Source organism: Rhinolophus sinicus, linkage group LG06 (genome assembly GCF_036562045.2).
Source record: "Rhinolophus sinicus isolate RSC01 linkage group LG06, ASM3656204v1, whole genome shotgun sequence".
NCBI classification, from domain to species: domain Eukaryota; kingdom Metazoa; phylum Chordata; class Mammalia; order Chiroptera; family Rhinolophidae; genus Rhinolophus; species Rhinolophus sinicus.
Genome location: NC_133756.1, coordinates 81530930 through 81550206, shown reverse-complemented (window position 1 = coordinate 81550206; position 19277 = coordinate 81530930). Strand labels below are relative to the sequence as shown.

General features: G+C 38.5%; 1 protein-coding gene across 1 annotated transcript in view; it reads left to right on the top strand.

The window, feature by feature from the left end:
- Nucleotides 1–19277, top strand: part of CD3E (CD3 epsilon subunit of T-cell receptor complex) — a 67198-nt gene that overhangs the window by 137 nt on the left and 47784 nt on the right. The gene's annotated exons all lie outside the window — the stretch shown is intronic.

Sequence of the window (19277 nt, the reverse complement as noted above, 5' to 3'; positions counted from 1 at the left end):
GTGAGGCCTCCGCTCCCGACACCCTCCTTTCTTCCTTTCCTCCCTCCCGCCCTCTGCACTATGAACAGGTCTGCACAAAGTCCCAAACTCTGCAGTCCTCTCTTTACTTTTCAGTCAATCTGGGCTCTGGCCTCTGGATGGCCTCAGAAACAGCCAGAGGAGGTGGTGCCAGTGTGAAATGTCCCAGGCTACTTTGAGTTTGGCCCACACACACTCTCTTTTAAAACAGCCTTTTAGGCTTGCCTGGGAAGTGAATGTTGAAACTCACTTGCAGTGCTTCCATTTTCAAAGCTACTCCCTAAGGCTACATTAGCCTGGGACCAGATTCACAACTCCAAACAATCAGAATTGCTAAGCACCCTCTCTGGATAAAAAAATCCTCCAGCTTATACCTCAATTTTCAGCCCAAGGATTTCTGTATCTTTTCTAGCTTGAAGCTTTCCCTGAGATCCACCTAAAATAAACTGACTAAAATAAATCTTAATGTTTAATGATCCTTTACCTTTGAAGGATTTATAGAAGAATCAGGATATCATTCCTGCTCACTTACGCTACCATCTCCATACAGTTTGGAAAGTGCTTTCCTGCTCATTATTTCATCTCCACAATACTCCCATGAAGTATTCCCATTTTACCAGTAAAGACATTAAGAACCCAGAGAAGGTAAGTGATTTTCCCAAGATTGCACAGCCTTTAGGCAGCAAAACGAATTTTTCTGACTCGTACATCTAGTGCTCTTTCCACAAATAACAGCTAATGTGGACAATCGACAGCGGATTCTCCAGGAAAAGGTATTCATAATAACTGTTTTGTGCCTCAAAGTTCATCTGCCATTTTTAGGGAAGCCGTCTGTCTGAGAAATCTAAAAAGTTGAGGAATTTAAATGAGAAAACGTGCCTTTGTGTCTGCAAAAAAGATGGGTAACAGGTTAATGAAGCAGCGTTGAAACGCAGCAGAAGGGAGATGAAGGTCACACGCAGTGAGGAAGTGGGCCTGACCAGAAAGCTAACCCTGACCAGCAATGAATTGTCCTTATCCCTGGTTAGCAATCTATAAACTTTTTAGTGATTCATAAAATCTCCAAGTTAAACCCTGGAACAGAGAGGTTTGCAGGAGGGAAAGAGGCAGGCTGACTAGAAAAGATAAAACATAAGGAAAAGGAAATTCTACCATGAGAGAGGCAGATTACAGAAGTGAAGTAAAAGATATGCACGAGACAAAAGCAGCAGGAGAAAAAGAAAAGCAGTCATGGTCATGGAGAAAAAAAAAGGTAAACAATAAAAATCAGTTGTTAGAACTCAGAAAACCGGCGTCTACCCCAAAGGAAGGCTCAGCAGTGTCCTTGCATGAATGTATTACCATGTGTTTCTGAAAATAGAGTGTTTAACTCCTTTGTGAGCTTCTAGGTCAGAGATCAATCTAAAATCAGAATGCTGGGGGAACTTTTAAAATGGTCGTACGATAAAATAGAGTCTTTCTGGTGTGTAGGTCCAAAGAGTTCAGTTCCAGGAGCCTGAAAGAAAAGGAGTTAAGGAAACTTGATCCTCTTTGTTGGCTTTCAACTTTCAGAGAAATGCAGCTCTAAAGGAAGGAGAGGTAGAGCTCGAGTTTTGAAGTCTACAGCAAATTGCAAAATTTGGTGAGAGGTAGAGTTACCAAAGAGCTTAGGGATACAGTCAAAAGCAGCAGGGGAGGAATCGGGGCAAGAACTGAACAAACTGCCTGTTGTCAGGAGCAGAAGAATCTCTCCCCCAGGTAGCCAGATGCCCTGTGAGCTGGCTGCCAGCCCTGCTCTGGGGGTCAGCCGCTGCCCTGACCCCATTCCTCAGCAGAGTTCAAGTTCCTGGCTGCATGCCCAGCAACGCCCAATTCCTTCCAGTTAGCAGGAGTGGCTCCAGTCACCCAGTTCCCTCCCTGGGCAGGGAAGGAAGAGGCCAAGGGCTGGACTACGTAGAGAAAACTAAATAAAAAGGGCATTTGCCCCTAAGAGTCCCCATGCCAGTCAGCAGACTTTGATCAAAGCTGGAGGCATCCAGGCGAGGCCTAAGTTACAGTTAGTGTCTAGGCGAGTGAGAGAAAAGGAAGAGGAGTTCTAGAGAGGAGAAGGAAGAAAAGGGAAGTTTTCAGAGACATCACTTCTAAAGTTTTCCTGAGAAAATTCCTGATTGTCATTAAATTTGTGGCATAGCAATGGTTTTGAAAGCACATCATCGGTCCCAAATCCCTACACATGTCCCCAAAATATTTCTAATGAATACCTAGACCTTGGCCAGTAAGAAATTCACTGGGCACTCAAAAGACATAAAGGACAACTGGCCTGTATCAATATTTGTTAAAATTTTTGTCTTAACATCCTAGGCAAAAATGTTTTTCTCACCACAAGATGAAATTAGCATTCTGTGAAGCAAGGAAAACAATTTAGGGTGGTCCAAATACAGTATTTGTTTACTCAAAAGTTTCCACCCATGTCTTTCTTATTAGTTAAAATTTTATTAAATTTTTGTTATATGCTGGGCCGGATATATAAAGTAGAATAAGACATTTCTGCCTAGCGGGGTGGGGGGGGGGGGACCCAGAATCTAAAGAGCATTGGGAGGTAGAGTATGTAAATAAATAAGTAATTAGCAAATATTTGTGACTTTTGAACTGGGTCCATAAAGGATGAATAGGAATTCTAGAAAGAGGAGAAACAAAGGCACTCCTGTTGGGACAAATGGGTGGGCATGTGGAATCCATGGGACCTCCGTGCAATCCCTCAATCATGGCGGAGGGGCAACCCAGGAGGCTAAATGACTAGGGTGACAAAGGAGTGGGAATATGGTAGAATATGGTATCCACTGACATCTGCAAGCAATTCCTCAAACAAGGAGGAGTGGCAGGCCAGGAGGCTGAAGAGAGAGGCAGGGCCCCAGATGTTGAGGGTCCTCATTAACCATGAAAAAACTAATTAAGGAAAGCCTTGAGACATCAATCACCACGTTCTCTACCAGTTTCCTTATAAAGCCCCTGGCCTAGGAGCCAGAATGAAAATATAAACTTAATGCAAGCTTTCAAAAGACTGAGGGACTCCCAGGCTTCCTTGGCCAACAATTCCAATCTATAGCTCTTTTCTTTTTTTCTAACTTCCTCTGGTTCAGTGAGCTTTTTAAAGATGAGAGAGGGTGGTGAGGATGTCAGAGTCCTAGATGAGAGGTGGCTCTTGGCCCCAAAAGAAAAGGTGCGCTCCCTTTGGTTCTCCTCCTTGCCTCAGGTTTCCTAGAGATACTCCAAAGTAAGTCTGAATCTGAGGCTGAGCTCTAATAGCTTAGAAAAACCATGGGACAGAATGCAGTCCTATCTCCCCGCCTCATTGCAGTTTATACACCTCTCCAGCAAAGCCTTAGGTTCCTTTCTTAATTACAAAGGACAGGCATCATGCTCTTATTGACCAGCCCAAGGAAGAGACTCTGAAGTTTAACCCTTAAATTATTCTAAAGAGAAGCTAAATGGATTTGCACAGGGCTAGAGCAATGGGGAGTCTTTGAAAATAATTTGGTAAGATTTCAATCAAATTGCTCTCCCAGGAGAATAAAGGAACCTTGACAAATGTATTTTTCTATCTTCCTGTTCACCATATGTACCACATCTAAATAACGGGTACGAGTTTCCATTTGTTGACAAAAGAAGGTCCATCCTAAGAAAATGTTTTTTAAGAGTTTAAGCCAAACTGACGACAATTACTGAGAAGCAAAATCTCAGCAATTGAGCAGATGCTTGAAGAATGGTAGTTTTACAACTTATTTTATATATTAGAATCAAAGGAGGAGATGTACGGAGGTGGGGGAGTGGTTGCCTGAAATTAATTGGCAGTAGATTAGAGAGGCAGGAGAAAGCAAAGCAGGAAAATCTCTAAGGTTGGATAAAAAGTACAATGGAGAGACACATACTTCTTTTACATGGGTGTGTATAGGATAGTTAATAATTAACATTCACAACACAGAGATGGTACGTGGGCAACAAGGTAGCAATGAGGGGTTTTGTGGTCTGTGCTCTGGTGGAATGTTGTACCTTGAGGAGCACAGAAAAGAGGTTACTCTGACATGCCAAAGGTATGTTACCTTAAATGCAAAAAGTCAATAAACAGGCTTATTTAAGGTAAAGATTGACCTTTGTCAAAAAAGCTACAGGCCCAGGATGTGACTACTCTCCATGACTTACTTTTAGTTAGGAATCTTTATGTTGACACCATCCTATGTCTTTACTTTCAGTCTCTGAGTTTGTAAGGCCCCCCATGCAGGCCTCCCTTGAGCTTGTCAGGCTTAGTCAGGCCCTCTTTTCATCAACAGTTTCCCTTTTTGGTCATAAATCAATCCAAAGAATGCATTAATGAACAACCTTTTGGTTGGATAGTGTGGCCCCCGTTGCTAGGAAGCTTCATTCCTAGGAAGTCTTAGTGTCAGCGTTTGTCTTGCTGAAGACTGGACCGTAGGGATGGAACAAGACCATCACTTTAGACGGCAGTCAAGGCCAAATGTTTTTTCAAAAGGGCATTCCTTTTTCAAAAGGAAAGGCAGGTGAATGGGAGACAGTCAGATCGTATGTCTTCATTAAAAATATTCTGGATCACAAATATTCTAATCTTTGAGCTATCGTGTCATGGTCGCTCACTCTCACGTTGTGAAAGGACTCACGAGGCACAAAGGAATAGAAGTTAGAAAGTTTATTTAAGAAGAGAAACACTGGCAGAGGAGTTGCCGGGGGTAGAGTCTAGAGTAGACGCTGCACTGAGTTTCTGTTTAGCTGGGGTTTCATACTTTTCAAACTAGGATGTAACTTGCTTCAACCTATAGTGGAATCTTCTACTGTGACACTGAGAAAGTACATGAACTCTAACACTCCCAACATACAGAGGTTTATATAATTATTAGCAAAAAAACAAAACACACAAAAAAAACAACCTTACTTCTTACTATTGTGGAGATTTAGTTTCCTTAACTAAGGACCTTATTAGGACAATATAAAACATAGAAAATTATTCTGATGACATACATAATCTTTGCTTTTCAGGCAGACAACTTTTTTATAATATTAGTAGCAGACTAATAGTTCAAGAAATTTGTCCTACTTAGTAGAGAGCGAAAACTCAACTCTACTACCTTACTTCTGTTTTTTTTTTTTTTTTTAAGTTAAGGATTTTGAGATTAAGAGGTTGGTGTTTTTTTTAAGATTTTATTGGGGAAGGAGAACAGGACTTTATTGGGGAACAGTGTGTACTTCCGGGACTTTTCCAAGTCAAGTTGGTCTTTTCAATCTTAGTTGTGGTGGGCAAAGCTCAGCTCCAGGTCCAGTTGCCGTTGTTAGTTGCAGGGGGCTCAGCCCACCATCCCTTGCGGGAGTCAAGGAGTCGAACCGGCAACCTTGTGGTTGACAGCCTGCACTCTAACCAACTGAGCCACCCGTCCGCCCCTAAGAGATTTTTTTTTAATTAAAGTTTTTTGGGGTGACAGTTGTTAGTAAAGTTACCTTGGTTTCAGGTGTATGATTCTGTGATACCTCATGTATATATCCCATTGTGTGTTCACCACCCAGAGTCAGTTCTCCTTCCATCACCATATATTTGATCCCTTTACCCTCATCTAGGACCACCGCCCTCCCCGACTACCTTCTGGTAACCACTAAACTATTGTCTGTCTATGAGTTTTTGTTTCTTCATTTGTTTGTCTTCTTCCTTTGTTGTTTTCAGTTTTATATACCACATATCAGTCAAATCATTACGGTTCTCGACTTTTTCTCTCTGACTTATTTCGTTTAGCATTATACTCTCAAGGTCCATCCATGTTGTCGCAAATGGCATTATTTCATCTTTTCTTATGGCAGGATAGTATTTCATTGTGTATATATACCACAACTTCTTTATCCATTCATCTATAAAAGGAAACTGGTTGTTTCCATGTCTTGGCCACCATAAATAAAGCTGCAATGAACATCAGGGCACATATATCTTTACGGATAAATGTTTTCAGATTTTTTGGGTAGATACCCAGGAGAGGGATTGCTGGGTCATATGGTAATTCTATTTTTAATTTTTTGAGGACTCTCCACACTACCTTCCATAACGGCTGAACCAGTCTGCATTCCCACCAACAGTGTCTGAGGGTTCCTTTTTCTCCACAGCCCCTCCAGCACTTGTTATTATTTGTCTTGTTGATGATAGCCATTCTAACTGGTATGAGGTTAGAATGGTTCTCATAATGGTTTTTATTTGCATTTCTCTGATGATTAGTGATGTTGAGCATTTTTTCATATGTCAATTGGCCTCTTTGGAGAAAAGTCTATTCCAGTCCTCTGCCCATTTTTCAATTGGGTTGTTTGGTTTTTCTGTTGTTAAGATTTATGCGTTCCTTATATATTTTGGATATTAGCCCCTTATCGAAGGCGTTGCTTGCAAAAATCTTCTCCCATACCATTGGTTGCCTCTTTATTTTGTCAATGGTTTATTTTGCTGTGCAGAAGCTTTTAAGTTTCATATAGTCCTATTCATTTATTTTAGCTTTTACTTCCATTGCCTTTGGAGTCAAATTCATAAAATGCTCTTTGAACCCAAGGTCCATAAGCTTAGTACCTATGTTTTCTTCTATGCAGTTTATTGTGTCAGGTCTTATGCTTAAGTCTTCGATCCATTTTGAATTAACTTTGGTACATGGTGACAGATAGCAGTCCAGTTTCATTCTTTTGCACGTGGCTATCCAATTCTCCCAGCACCATTTATTGAAGAGGCTGTCTTTCCTCCATTGTATGTTTTTAGCTTCTTTGTCAAAAATTATCTGTCCATATTTATGTGGTTTTATTTCTGGGTTCTCAATTCTATTCCATTGGTCTGTGTGTCTGTTTTTCTGCCAATACCATGCTGTTTTGACTATTGGTGCCCTGCAGTACAAGCTAAAGTCAGGGAGTGTGATACCTCCAGCATTGTTCTTTTCTCTTAAGATTGCTTTGGCTATTTGGGTTTTTTTCTGGTTCCAAACAAATCTGATGATTTTTCGTTCTATTTCTTTTAAAAATGCCACTGGGATTTTGATGGGGATTGCATTAAATCTGTATATTGCTTTGGGTAATATGGCCATTTTAACTATGTTGATTCTTCCAATCCATGAGCATGGAATGACTTTCCATTTCTTTCCATCTTCTTTAATTTCTTTTTAAAATGTCTTATACTTTTCAGTGTATATGTCTTTCGCATTCTTGGTTAAGTTTATACCTCTAGGTATTTTATTCTTTTTGTTGCAATTGCAAAAGAAATTGTCTTTTTTTTTTTAATTTCTTTGTCTGAGGTTTCATTGTAAGTATATAGGAATGCAATGGACTTTTGTATGTTGATTTTGTAGCCAATAACTTTACTGTATTCATTTATTGTTTCTAATAGCTTTTTAGGGTTTTCTGTATATAGCATCATGTCATCTGCAAAAAGTGACAATTTAACTCCTTCATTCCCTATTTGGATGCTTTTTATTACTTTCTCTTCCCTGATTGCTCTGCCGAGGACTTCCAATACTATGTTGAAAAACAGAGGTGATAGGGGACAGCCCTGTCGTGTTCCTGAAAGTAGAGAAAAGGGCTTCAGTTTTTCACCATTAATTATGATATTAGCTGAGGGTTTGTCATATATGGCCTTTATTATGTTAAGGTATTTTCCTTCTATATTCATTTTATTAAATGCTTTAATCATAAATGGATGTTGTATCTCGTCAAATGTTTTTTCTCAATCTATTGATATAATCATGTGATTTTTGTCCTTTATTTTGTTTATGTGGTGTATCACACTGATCAATTTGCATATATTGAACCATCCTGTGCCCCTGGGATAAGCCCCACTTGGTCGTGATGTATAATTTTTTTAATGCATTGTTGCATTCGATTTGCTAGAATTTTATTTAGGATTTTTGCATCTGTATTCATCAGAGATATTGGTCTGTAGTTTTCTCTTTTTGTGTTGTCCTTACCAGGTTTTGGTATCAGGGTAATGTTGGCCTCATAAAATGAGTGAGGGAGTACTGTCTCTTCTTCAATATTTTGGAAGAGTTTGAGCAGAATTGGTATTAGATCCTCTTTGAAGGTTTGGTAGAATTCACTAGTGAAGCCATCTGGTCCCGGACTTTTGCTTTTGGGAAGGTTTTGGATGACTGATTCAATTTCATTACTGGTGATCTGTCTGTTTAGATTTTCCAGTTCTTCATGGTTCAGCCTAGGAAGGCTACGTGTTTCTAAGAACTTGTCCATTTCTTCTAGGTTATTGAATTTGGTGGCATATAGTCCTTCATAGTATTCTTGGATGATCCTTTGTATTTCTGTGGTGTCCGTGATAACTTCCCCTTTTTCATTTCTGATTTTGTTTATTTGTGTCTTTTCTCTTTTTATCTTAGTGAGTCTAGCAAAGGGTTTGTCAATTTTATTAGTCTTTTCAAAGAACCATCTCTTTGTTGCATTAATTTTTTCTATTGTCTTTTTGTTCTCTATTTCATTTAGTTCTGCTCTGATTTTCATTATTTTCTTCCTTCTGCTGACTTTGGATTTCCTTTGTTCTTCTTTTTCTAGTTCTTTAATGTGTAACGTGAAGTTATCTATCTGGGATTTTTCTTGTTTCTTGAGATAGGCCTGTAATGAGATAAATTTGCCTCTTAAAACTGCTTTTGCTGCATCCCAATAATTTTGGTAAGATATATTTTCATTCTCATCTGTTTCTATGTATCTTTTGATCTCTCCTCTAATTTCTTCTTTCACCCAGTCATTCTTTAAAAGTATGTTGTTTAATGAGAAACAAAAACTCATAGACACAGACAATAGTTTAGTGGTTACCAGGGGGTAAGGGGGGAGGGGGGTGATAGATGAGGGTAAAGAGGATCAAATATACGGTGATGGAAGGAGAACTGACTCTGGGTGGTGAACACACAATGGGATTTATAGATGATGTAATATAGAATTGCACACCTGAAATCTATGTAACTTTACTAACAATTGTCACCCCAATAAACTTTAATTTAAAAAAAGTGTATGTTGTTTAATCGCCACATGTTTGTGGTTTTTCCTGCTCTCTTTTTGCAGTTGATATCCAATTTCAAAACCTGTGATCAGAGAATATGCTTGGTATGATTTCAATCTTCTTAAATTTGCTGAGGCTAGTTTTATATCCCAATATATGGTCTACTCCTGAGAATGCCCCATGTACACTAGAAAAGAATGTATAGTCTGATATTCTAGGATGAAGTGCTCTATAAATGTCAATTGTGTCCATTTCATCTAATGTGTCATTTAGGGCTGCCATTTCTTTATTTATTTTCTGTTTGGGTGATTTCTCCATAGCTGTCAATGATGTATTTAGATCCCCTATTATAATTGTGTTTTGGTCAATTTCTCCCTTTAGTTCTGTTAGTAGCTGCTTTGTATATTTCGGTGCTCCCTGATTGGGGCATAAATATTGATGATGTTATCTCTTCTTGTTGTATAGTTCCCTTGTTGCATAGATGAACTGTCCATCTTTGTCTCTTGTAACCTTTTTTATCCTGAAGTCTGTTTCATCTGATATCAGTATAGCTACACCTGATTTTCTCTCGATATCATTTTCTTGGAGTGTCAATTTCCATCCTTTCACTTTGAGTCTATATTTGTCCCTCTAGCTGAGCTGTGTCTCTTGGAGGCAACATATGGTTGGGTTTAGTTTTTTGATCCAATCTGTTACCCCCGTGTCTTTTTATTGGTGAATTCAGTCCATTTACATTTAGGATGATTATTAACATATGAGGATTTCTTATCATTCTAGCTTTGGTTTTCTAGTAGGACTATGTCTCCATTGTTTCTTTGCCTTTTCTGTTGCTGTCTATTACTTCAGTGTGGTGGTATTCTATGCTTTTTCCCTCTGTTTCTTCTTTTTTTGTTATATATTTCAGTTCTGGATTTTTTTTTTTTTTTTTTGAGTGGTTACCATTAAGTTTATGTAAAAGAAAGTTTCATATTTGAGTATTCCATTTTCTTCAGCATGCTTACTTTCTCCATTCCTTTGTGCCGGCTCAAACCTTTACTCTCGTCCCTTTTATGTTTTTGTTATCACAAATTATCCCTATTTATTCTGTGAGTTCATTTCTGTGCTGCAGTAGCAAGTTGTCTTTTTCCTTTTTTTTTTTTTTAAAGTATCTTTTTTCTTCTTTACCCTGTGTGTTAAGTTTAAGTGTATAGTGTCCTATTTGGTGTAGGGGTTGCTGTTTCATGCTTCTGTCTGTTTGTAATACTACTCATGGTTTTCTGTTCTTTTGCTTTTTTGTTTCAGGTCAAATAACCTCCTTTAGTATTTCTTGTATTGCAGGTTGTGTATTAGAAAATTCCCTCAGCTTCTGTATGTCTGGAAAGGTCTTTATTCCTCCTTCATATCTAAAGGATATCTTTGCTGGGTATATTATTCTTGGCTCATAATTTCTCTCTTTCAATAGTTTGAATATTTGGTTCCACTCCCTCCTGGCTTGTAGAGTTTCTGCTGAAAAATCTGATAATAATCTAATGGGCATTCCTTTGAAAGTTATCATCTTCTTTTCCCTGGCTGCTTTGAGGATTCTTTCGTTGTTAATTTTTGACAGCTTCAATACAATGTGCCTTGGAGAAGGCCTGTTGGGATTGAGGTAATTAGGTGTTCTATTTGATTCTTGGATTCAGGGATCCAGTTCTTTCCACAAGTTTGAGAAGTTCTTGTCGACTATTTTTTTTAAAATACTTTCTTTTCCCGTCTCCCTTTCTTCTCCTTCTGGTATGCGCATTATTCTTTTTTTTTTTTTTAATTAAATTTATTGGGGTGACAATTGTTAGTAAAATTACATAGATTTCAGGTGTACAATTCTGTATTACATCATCTATAAATCCCATTGTGTGTTCATCACCCAGAGTCAGTTCTTCCATCACCATATATTCGATCCCCCTTACCCTCAACTCCCCCCCCACCCCCCTTACCCACTGGCAACACTAAACTATTGTCCGTGTCTATGAGTTTCTGTTTCTCATTTGTTTGTCTTGTTCTTTTGTTGTTTTTGGTTTATATACCACATATCAGTGAAATCACATGGTTCTCTGCTTTTTCTGTCTGACTTGTTTCGCTCAGCATTACTCTCTCAAGATCCATCCATGTTGTCACAAATGTTCCTATATCATCTTTTCTCACTGCCGAATAGTATTCCATTGTGTATATGTACCACAACTTCTTTATCCATTCATCTATCGAAGGACATTTTGGTTGTTTCCATGTCTTGGCCACCGTAAACAAAGCTGCAATGAACATTGGCGCACGTGTCTTTATCTCTAAATGTTTTCAGATTTTTTGGGTAGATACCCAGGAGAGGGATTGCTGGGTCATACGGCAATTCTATTCGTAATTTTTTGAGGAACCTCCACACTGCCTTCCATAACGTCTGCACCAGTCTGCATCCCACGAACAGTGTACGAGGGTTCCTTTTTCTCCACAGCCTCTCCAACATTTGTTACTATTTGTCTTGTTGATGATAGCCATTCTGACTGGGGTGAGGTGATATCTCATTGTGGTTTTGATTTGCATTTCTCTGATGATTAGTGATGTTGAGCATTTTTTCATATGTCTATTTGCCATTTGTATGTCCTCTTTGGAGAAATGTCTCTTCAAGTCCTCTGCCCATTTTTCAATTGGGTTGTTTGTTTTTCTGTTGTTGAGTTGCATGAGTTCCTTGTATATTCTGGATACTAGCCCCTTATCGGAGGCACTGTTTGCAAAAATCTTCTCCCATTCAGTTGGTGGCCTCTTTATTTTGTCAATGGTTTCTTTTGCTGTGCAGAAGCTTTTAAGTTTCATATAGTCCCATTCGTTTATTTTAGCTTTTACTTCCATTGCCTTTGGAGTCAAGTTCATAAAATGCTCTTTGAACCCAAGGTCCATAAGTTTAGTACCTATGTTTTCTTCTATGCAGTTTATTGTGTCAGGTCTTATGCTTAAGTCTTTGATCCATTTTGAATTAACTTTGGTACATGGTGACAAATAGCAGTCCAGTTTCATTCTTTTGCACGTGGCTATCCAATTCTCCCAGCACCATTTATTGAAGAGGCTGTCTTTGCTCCATTGTATGTTTTTTGCTTCTTTGTCAAAAATTATCTGTCCATATTTATGTGGTTTTATTTCTGGGTTCTCAATTCTGTTCCATTGGTCTATGTGTCTGTTTTTCCACCAATACCATGCTGTTTTGATTATTGTAGCCCTGTAGTACAAGCCAAAGTCAGGAAGTGTGATACCTCCATTCTTGTTCTTTTTTCTTAAGATTGCTTTGGCTATTCGGGGTTTTTTGTGGTTCCATACAAATCTTATGATTTTTTGTTTTATTTCTTTAAAAAATGCCATTGGGATTTTGATGGGGATTGCATTGAATCTGTATATTGCTTTGGGTAAGATGGCCATTTTAACTATGTTGATTCTTCCAATCCATGAGCACGGAATGTCTTTCCATTTCTTGGTGTCTTCTTCAATTTCTTTCAAAAATGTCTTATAGTTTTCAGCATGTAGGTCCTTCACATCCTTGGTTAAGTTTATTCCTAGGTAATTTTTTTTTGTTGTTGTTGCAATTGCAAAAGGAATATTTTTTACAAGTTCTTTTTCTGAGATTTCATTGTTAGTATATAGGAATGCAATGGACTTTTGTATGTTGATTTTGTAGTCGGCAACTTTACTGCATTCATTTATTGTTTCTAATAGCTTTTTGGTGGAGTCTTTAGGGTTTTCTATATATAGCATCATGTCATCTGCAAACAGTGATAATTTAACTTCTTCATTCCCAATTTGGATGCCTTTTATTTCTTTCTCTTGCCTGATTGCTCTGGCAAGGACTTTAACACTATGTTGAAAAGCAGAGGTGATAGGGGACAGCCCTGTCGTGTTCCTGAACGTAGAGCAAAGGGCTTCAGTTTTCTCCATTAATTATGAGATTAGCAGAGGGCTTGTCATATATGGCCTTTATTATGTTAAGGTATTTTCCTTCTATACCCATTTTATTAAGTGTTTTAATCATAAATGGATGTTGTATCTTGTCAAATGCTTTTCTGCATCAATTGATATAATCATATGATTTTTGTCCTTTATTTTGTTTATGTGATGTATCACATTGATGGATTTTCGTATGTTGAACCATCCTTGTGCCCCGGGGATGAACCCCACTTGGTCGTGATGAATAATCTTTTTAATGCATTGTTGTATTCGATTTGCTAGAATTTTATTTAGGATTTTTGCATCGGTATTCATTAGAGATATTGGTCTGTAGTTTTCTTTTTTTGTGCTGTCCTTACCAGGTTTTGGTATCAGGGTAATGTTGGCCTCATAAAATGAGTTAGGGAGTACTGTCTCTTCTTCAATTTTTGGTAAGAGTTTGTGCAGAATTGGTATTAGATCCTCTTTGAAGGTTTGGTAGAATTCACTAGTGAAGCCATCTGGTCCCGGACTTTTGCTTTTGGGAAGGTTTTGGATGACTGATTCAATTTAGTTACTGGTGATCGGTCTGTTTAGATTTTCCAGTTCTTCATGGTTCAGCCTTGGAAGGCTATATGTTTCTAAGAACTTGTCCATTTCTTCTAGGTTGTTGAATTTGGTGGCATATAGTCCTTCATAGTATTCTTGGATGATCCTTTGTATTTCTGTGGTGTCCGTGATAACTTCCCCTTTTACGTTTCTGATTTTGTTAATCAGTGTCTTCTCTTTTATCTTAGTAAGTCTAGCCAAGGGTTTGTCAATTTTGTTAATCTTTTCAAAGAACCAGCTCTTTGTCACATTAATTTTTTCTATTGTCTTTTTGTTCTCTATTTCATTTAGTTCTGCTCTAATTTTTATTATTTCCTTTCTTCTGCTGACCTTGGGTTTTACTTGTTCTTCTTTTTCTAGTTCTTTAAGGTGTAACATGAGGTTATTTATTTGGGAGTTTTCTTGTTTCTTGAGATAGGCCTGTAATGAGATAAATTTCCCTCTTAAAACTGCTTTCGCTGCATCCCAAAAATTTTGGTAGGATGTATTTTCATTGTCATTTGTTTCTATGTATCTTTTGATCTCTCCTCTAATTTCTTCTTTGACCCAGTCCTTCTTTAAAAGTATGTTGTTTAATCTCCATGTATTTGTGTTTTTCCGCTTTCTTTTTACAGTTGATATCCAATTTCAAAGCCTTGTGATCAGAGAATATGCATGGTATGATTTCAATCTTCTTAAATTTGTTGAGACTGATTTTATGTCCCAATATATGGTCTATCCTTGAGAATGTTCCATGTACACTAGAAAAGAATGTATAGTCTGATGTTTTAGGATGAAGTGCTCTATAAATGTCAATTATGTCCTTTTCATCTAATGTGTCATTTAGGGCTACTATTTCGTTATTTATTTTCTGTTTGGATGATCTATCCATAGCTGTCAATGATGTATTTAAGTCCCCTAGTATAATTGTGTTTTGGTCAATTTCTCCCTTTAGTTCTGTTAGTAGTTGCTTGGTGTATTTCGGTGCTCCCTGATTGGGGGCATAAATATTGATGACTGTTATGTCTTCTTGTTGTACAGTCCCTTCACCATTATGAAATGTCCATCTTTGTCTCTTGTTATCTTTTTCACCTTGAAGTCTGTTTCATCTGATATCATTATGGCTACACCTGATTTTCTCTGGGTACCATTTGCTTGGAGTGTCAATTTCCACCCTTTCACTTTGAGTCTATGCTTGTCCTTGTAGCTGAGATGTGTCTCTTGGTGACAGCATATGGTTGGGTTTAGTTTTTTGATCCAATCTGCTACTCTGTGCCTTTTTATTGGTGAGTTCAGTCCATTTACATTTAGGGTGATTATTGATATGTGAGGATTTCCTGTCATTCTATCTTTAGTTTTCTGGTAAGGCTGTGTCTCCATTGTTTCTTTGCCTTTTGTTGCTGTCTATTATTTCTGTGTGGTGGTATTCTAGATGTTTCCCTCTGTTTCTTCTTTTATATCAGTATATATTTCAATTCTGGATTTATTTTGAGTGGTTACCCTTAAGTTTATGTAAAAGAAAGTTTGATATTTAGAGTATTCCATTTTCTTCAGCACGCTTACTTTCTCCATTCCCATATTCCGGTTCAGGCCTTTACTCTCCCCCTTTTTGAGTTTTGGTTACCACAAATTGTCCCTGTTGATGGTGGTCGAATAGCCTCCTTTAGTATTTCTTGTAGTGCAGGTCGTGTATTAGAAAATTCCCTCAGCTTCTGTATGTCTGGAAAGGTCTTTATTCCTCCTTCATATCTAAAGGATATCTTTGCTGGATATATTATTCTTGGCTCATGATTTCTCTCTTTCAACAGTTTGAATATTTGGTTCCACTCCCTCCTGGCTTGTAGAGTTTCTGCTGAAAAATCTGATGATAATCTAATGGGCTTTCCTTTGTAAGTTACCGTCTTCTTTTCCCTGGCTGCCTTGAGGATTCTTTCTTTGTCGTTGATTTTAGACAGCTTCAATACAATGTGCCTTGGAGAAAGCCTGTTGGGATTGAGGTAACTAGGTGTTCTATTTGCTTCTTGGATTCGAGGGTCCAGTTCTGTCCACAAATTTGGGAAGTTCTCATCGACAATTTGTTTGAATATATTCTCTGTTCCCTTCTCTCTTTCTTCTCCTTCTGGTATGCCCATTATTCTTATATTGCTCTTTCTGATGGAATCAGAAAGTTCTTGTAGAGTTCTTTCATTTCTTTTAAGTCTCAAGTCTCTCTCTTCTTCCATCTGTGTCATTTGCAGGTTTCTATCTTCTGTGTCACTGATTCTTTCCTCCATCTGGTCAACTCTACTACCTAAGCTGGTTATTTCATTCTTAATTTCTTCTATTGAGTTCTTAATCTCCAGAAATTCTATTTGGTTCTTTTTTAAATTTCAGTCTCTTTGGTAAAATGTTCATTTTGTTCTTTGATTGTGTTTCTGAGTTCATTAATCTGCCCGTCTGTTTTCTCGCATCTCGTTGAGTTTTCTCAAAACTGCAATCTTGAATTCTCTGTCATTTAAGTCACATATTTCCATGTCTTTAAGTTCGCTTTCTGGAGACTTTTCATTTTCTTTCTGAGCTGCCTTGTTACCTTGGTTATTCATGGCAATTAATTAATTATTATTTCTCTTCCTAGGCATCTACAGGAGTGGGTTCTGCAACAGATTGGTAGGAAGAGGTCTTTCTTTTGCTTTCCCGTAGGTGTTGGTAGAATGCTTTATTTTCTCTCTGACTGCAGCCTTTTATTCTCTCTCGTGCTATAATGTTATATTTTCTCTGCACTGTTCCAGCTTCTCACACAATGTGGGGAGGGGAGGGGGTTGTGTTTCAGCAGCTCTGTTTACCCCTACCGGGATCCACCTAGATAAGTGGAGGCATGGGCGGGGTGCGTTGTGAGAGGTGGCTCTGAGCAATGGCAGCGACCACCAGCATAGCCAGTCCTGCACCCAGGGCTCCCTCCCCTTCACTGGAACTAGTTGAGCTGTGAGTTTGTGGCTGCAGGCTGCAGTTCTCAGAACTGCAAATATTCTGTTCTTTTGATCTGACATTGCTAATGTTCAGCTTCTAGCACCAGTAAGGTGGGGGTGGGGCGAGCTCTGGGAGGGTAGTGAAAGGTTGGCTACAGTCCGTGCCTAAGTATTCCATCCTCTGCTTGGCAGTGAGGGCTTAAAATGCCGCTTTTACTCTTCTTCCCTCTGTCTTTTCTCCGAGGTCTCTTCTGTGAGTGTTGGCTTCAGCCGTGTTATATGCTGATCCCTCAGGCAGGACTGTGGGCCATAAGGCGAGTGCTAGCAGTCTGAATGCTTCCCTCTCTCGTGACTGTGGTAGCTCCGGGATGCAGGGAGCTTGGAGCTTGCTGCCCATGCATGGCCTGTGTCTCTGCACTTCTTTCCCTCCTCCCCTGCTTGCCCAATTTGCCCACCTTTAGGTGATTTCAGTTGTGCATCTCTTAGTCTTGCCTTTCTGCTGTGCAGAGAGTCCTTTGTGGAGTTATAGCTGTTCAATTTGTTGTAAATTCCAGGGAAGATTTCAAGAGGCTCACCTCACTCCACCATTTCTATGACCGAGTACTAGCTTACTTCTGATATTCAAATTTATTTAATTAATCATATTTAATTTAACTATATATAAAATTCTCTCAAGATTTTGCACAAGCCTTCTACAACTTTCCCAGTCCCTCTTAGTTTGTCTCTTCTCACTCATTCAGAAATAACCATCTTTAAGACAAACTACCTTCTTTCAGTTTCTTCAAATATGTATTTCCATACCTTATACCTCCCTTGAAAACATACATCATTTCCTTTCATATTAATTAAAATCCATAACCTTCAAAACCTTAATTTTTACTGATAACTAAAAACAAGCAATTAGCAGTTCTATTGTCAAATTCAGCAACATATTTTGCAACCTTCAAAAGCATAGGTTTTTGTAATAAAATACAAGATATATTTATTTATTAACAGATCTTAATTTATGTTTTAATGTGACAAGAAGTCAGAAATAAACTCAGATCTATCTAATAATTAATATTTCAGCATTTTATTACTTTAAAATACCTAGATAGTCAATAATTTTTATCATTTAATACAACTTAGCAAAACTAAAATCTTAAGTTACCAACACATGCTGAGAAATCATGTCCAAAGCATCCACATCATATAATTATTACTGAAAATTTTCATCTAAAACCTTATTTTAGTTACTTCTTATTAGTTCTTAACTCTATGAGATTTTAAAGTTAATTATCCAAGCTATTTCGTTGACAAATTTTGTAACAGAGATAACATGAATTTATTCTTGCAAACTTGGGTAAAATAAGACACTATATTTAATGTTAATAATCTTTAAAGACATGTCTATTTGACCAAAAGTTAAACCAGCCTTTATCAAATATTTTCTTAGATCGCATGATTCTGAAAAGTACTTCGGTCAGTTTTTATTATTTTAATTTACATAAGCACTTATTATAGCCAATCAAATATTATAATTTGGTAATACCATCCTGAATCAAAGACATTATAGCATACATAAAACATAAACAAACACAGATATCAGAGATTGTACATAAAAAAAACTACCAACAATTGTAGAGAGGATAGTTCTAAGAGGCTGAAAAAAAGGTGGGAATTTGAAAAAGGAAAATGGAGAAAGGAAAAAAAGGGAAAGGACAGACTAGAGGTGAACAAAAAAACAAGTAAGTTACAAACAAACCAGAACCAAAACCAGATGAGTATTCATAGAACCAAATCCTCCTGAAATGAGGATCTGGGGGTTTCAATCCTTTCTCTAACCAACCCAGCACCACAGATTGGCCTCAGAGAGGCCCAGATTGGTGCCTAGCCCAAACATCATGTAAGCCCAGAACCAGTGCTGGTGACTAGCCTAAGAGACGCTCCAACATGAGAGACAAGGGAGTTCTGGTGGGCTTCTTGGTTTGACAAGTACCCAGACTCACTAACCCACAGTTTCCAAATCCTAGCAATCTCTTTTCTTCTCACCAATTTAGCCATTTATAGATAGCTAACGACAGGAGTGGGAGAGCTGGGAGAGCCCCTGAGACAAAAGAAGTTCTCAGCAGCTGCAGGACATCCCTGTAATCCCCTCCCCAGGGCCTGCCAGCCACACGCGGCAGGAATTTACCAGACTTAGGCCCGATGCCACTTGTCACCTGGGGCCCAAAAACTTGAGTGACAAGTGTTGGTGAGGAGAAAAGTATACTTTAGATATCAGCAGCTAAGGAAGATGGCAGACTAATAGTCTAACAAACTTCAAGTTATTTAGCAGAGAGAAATACGGACAATTCTTAAGACAGCCGAGAGGAGAGTCTTGTGGAATAGAGGGGTTACCTCCCACGACTGTGGGGGTCGTGGTAATGATAGCTGGGTATACCCCTGAATCTCCAAACAGAGTTCTGCCAACTGAGTTACAGACTTAACTGGTGCCTTACCGCATACACAAGAAAGAGCGAATGAGAGAAACTGACCATTAGCTACGAGGGTCTCCCCAGCACTGCTAAGATGGAGGGTCATGGACCTGGCCCATGGAATTCCCGGCACCCTACAGACGTCCACAGGCATATCCACTTACTGACTGATGCCCCAGCAAATCCCTGGAGGTGCTTCCCCAAAAGATCAGACAGAAGGTTAAAGTAGAGGAGATAGGGATCAAGAAAGACAGAGAGTCTCACACCGTTTGGCTTTGGGTGTTGTGGGGACAGAGCCCCAGAAAGCAGTTTCCAGGCTCTCGGCCTCACATAGACAGGTGCTGGCTCAGGTAG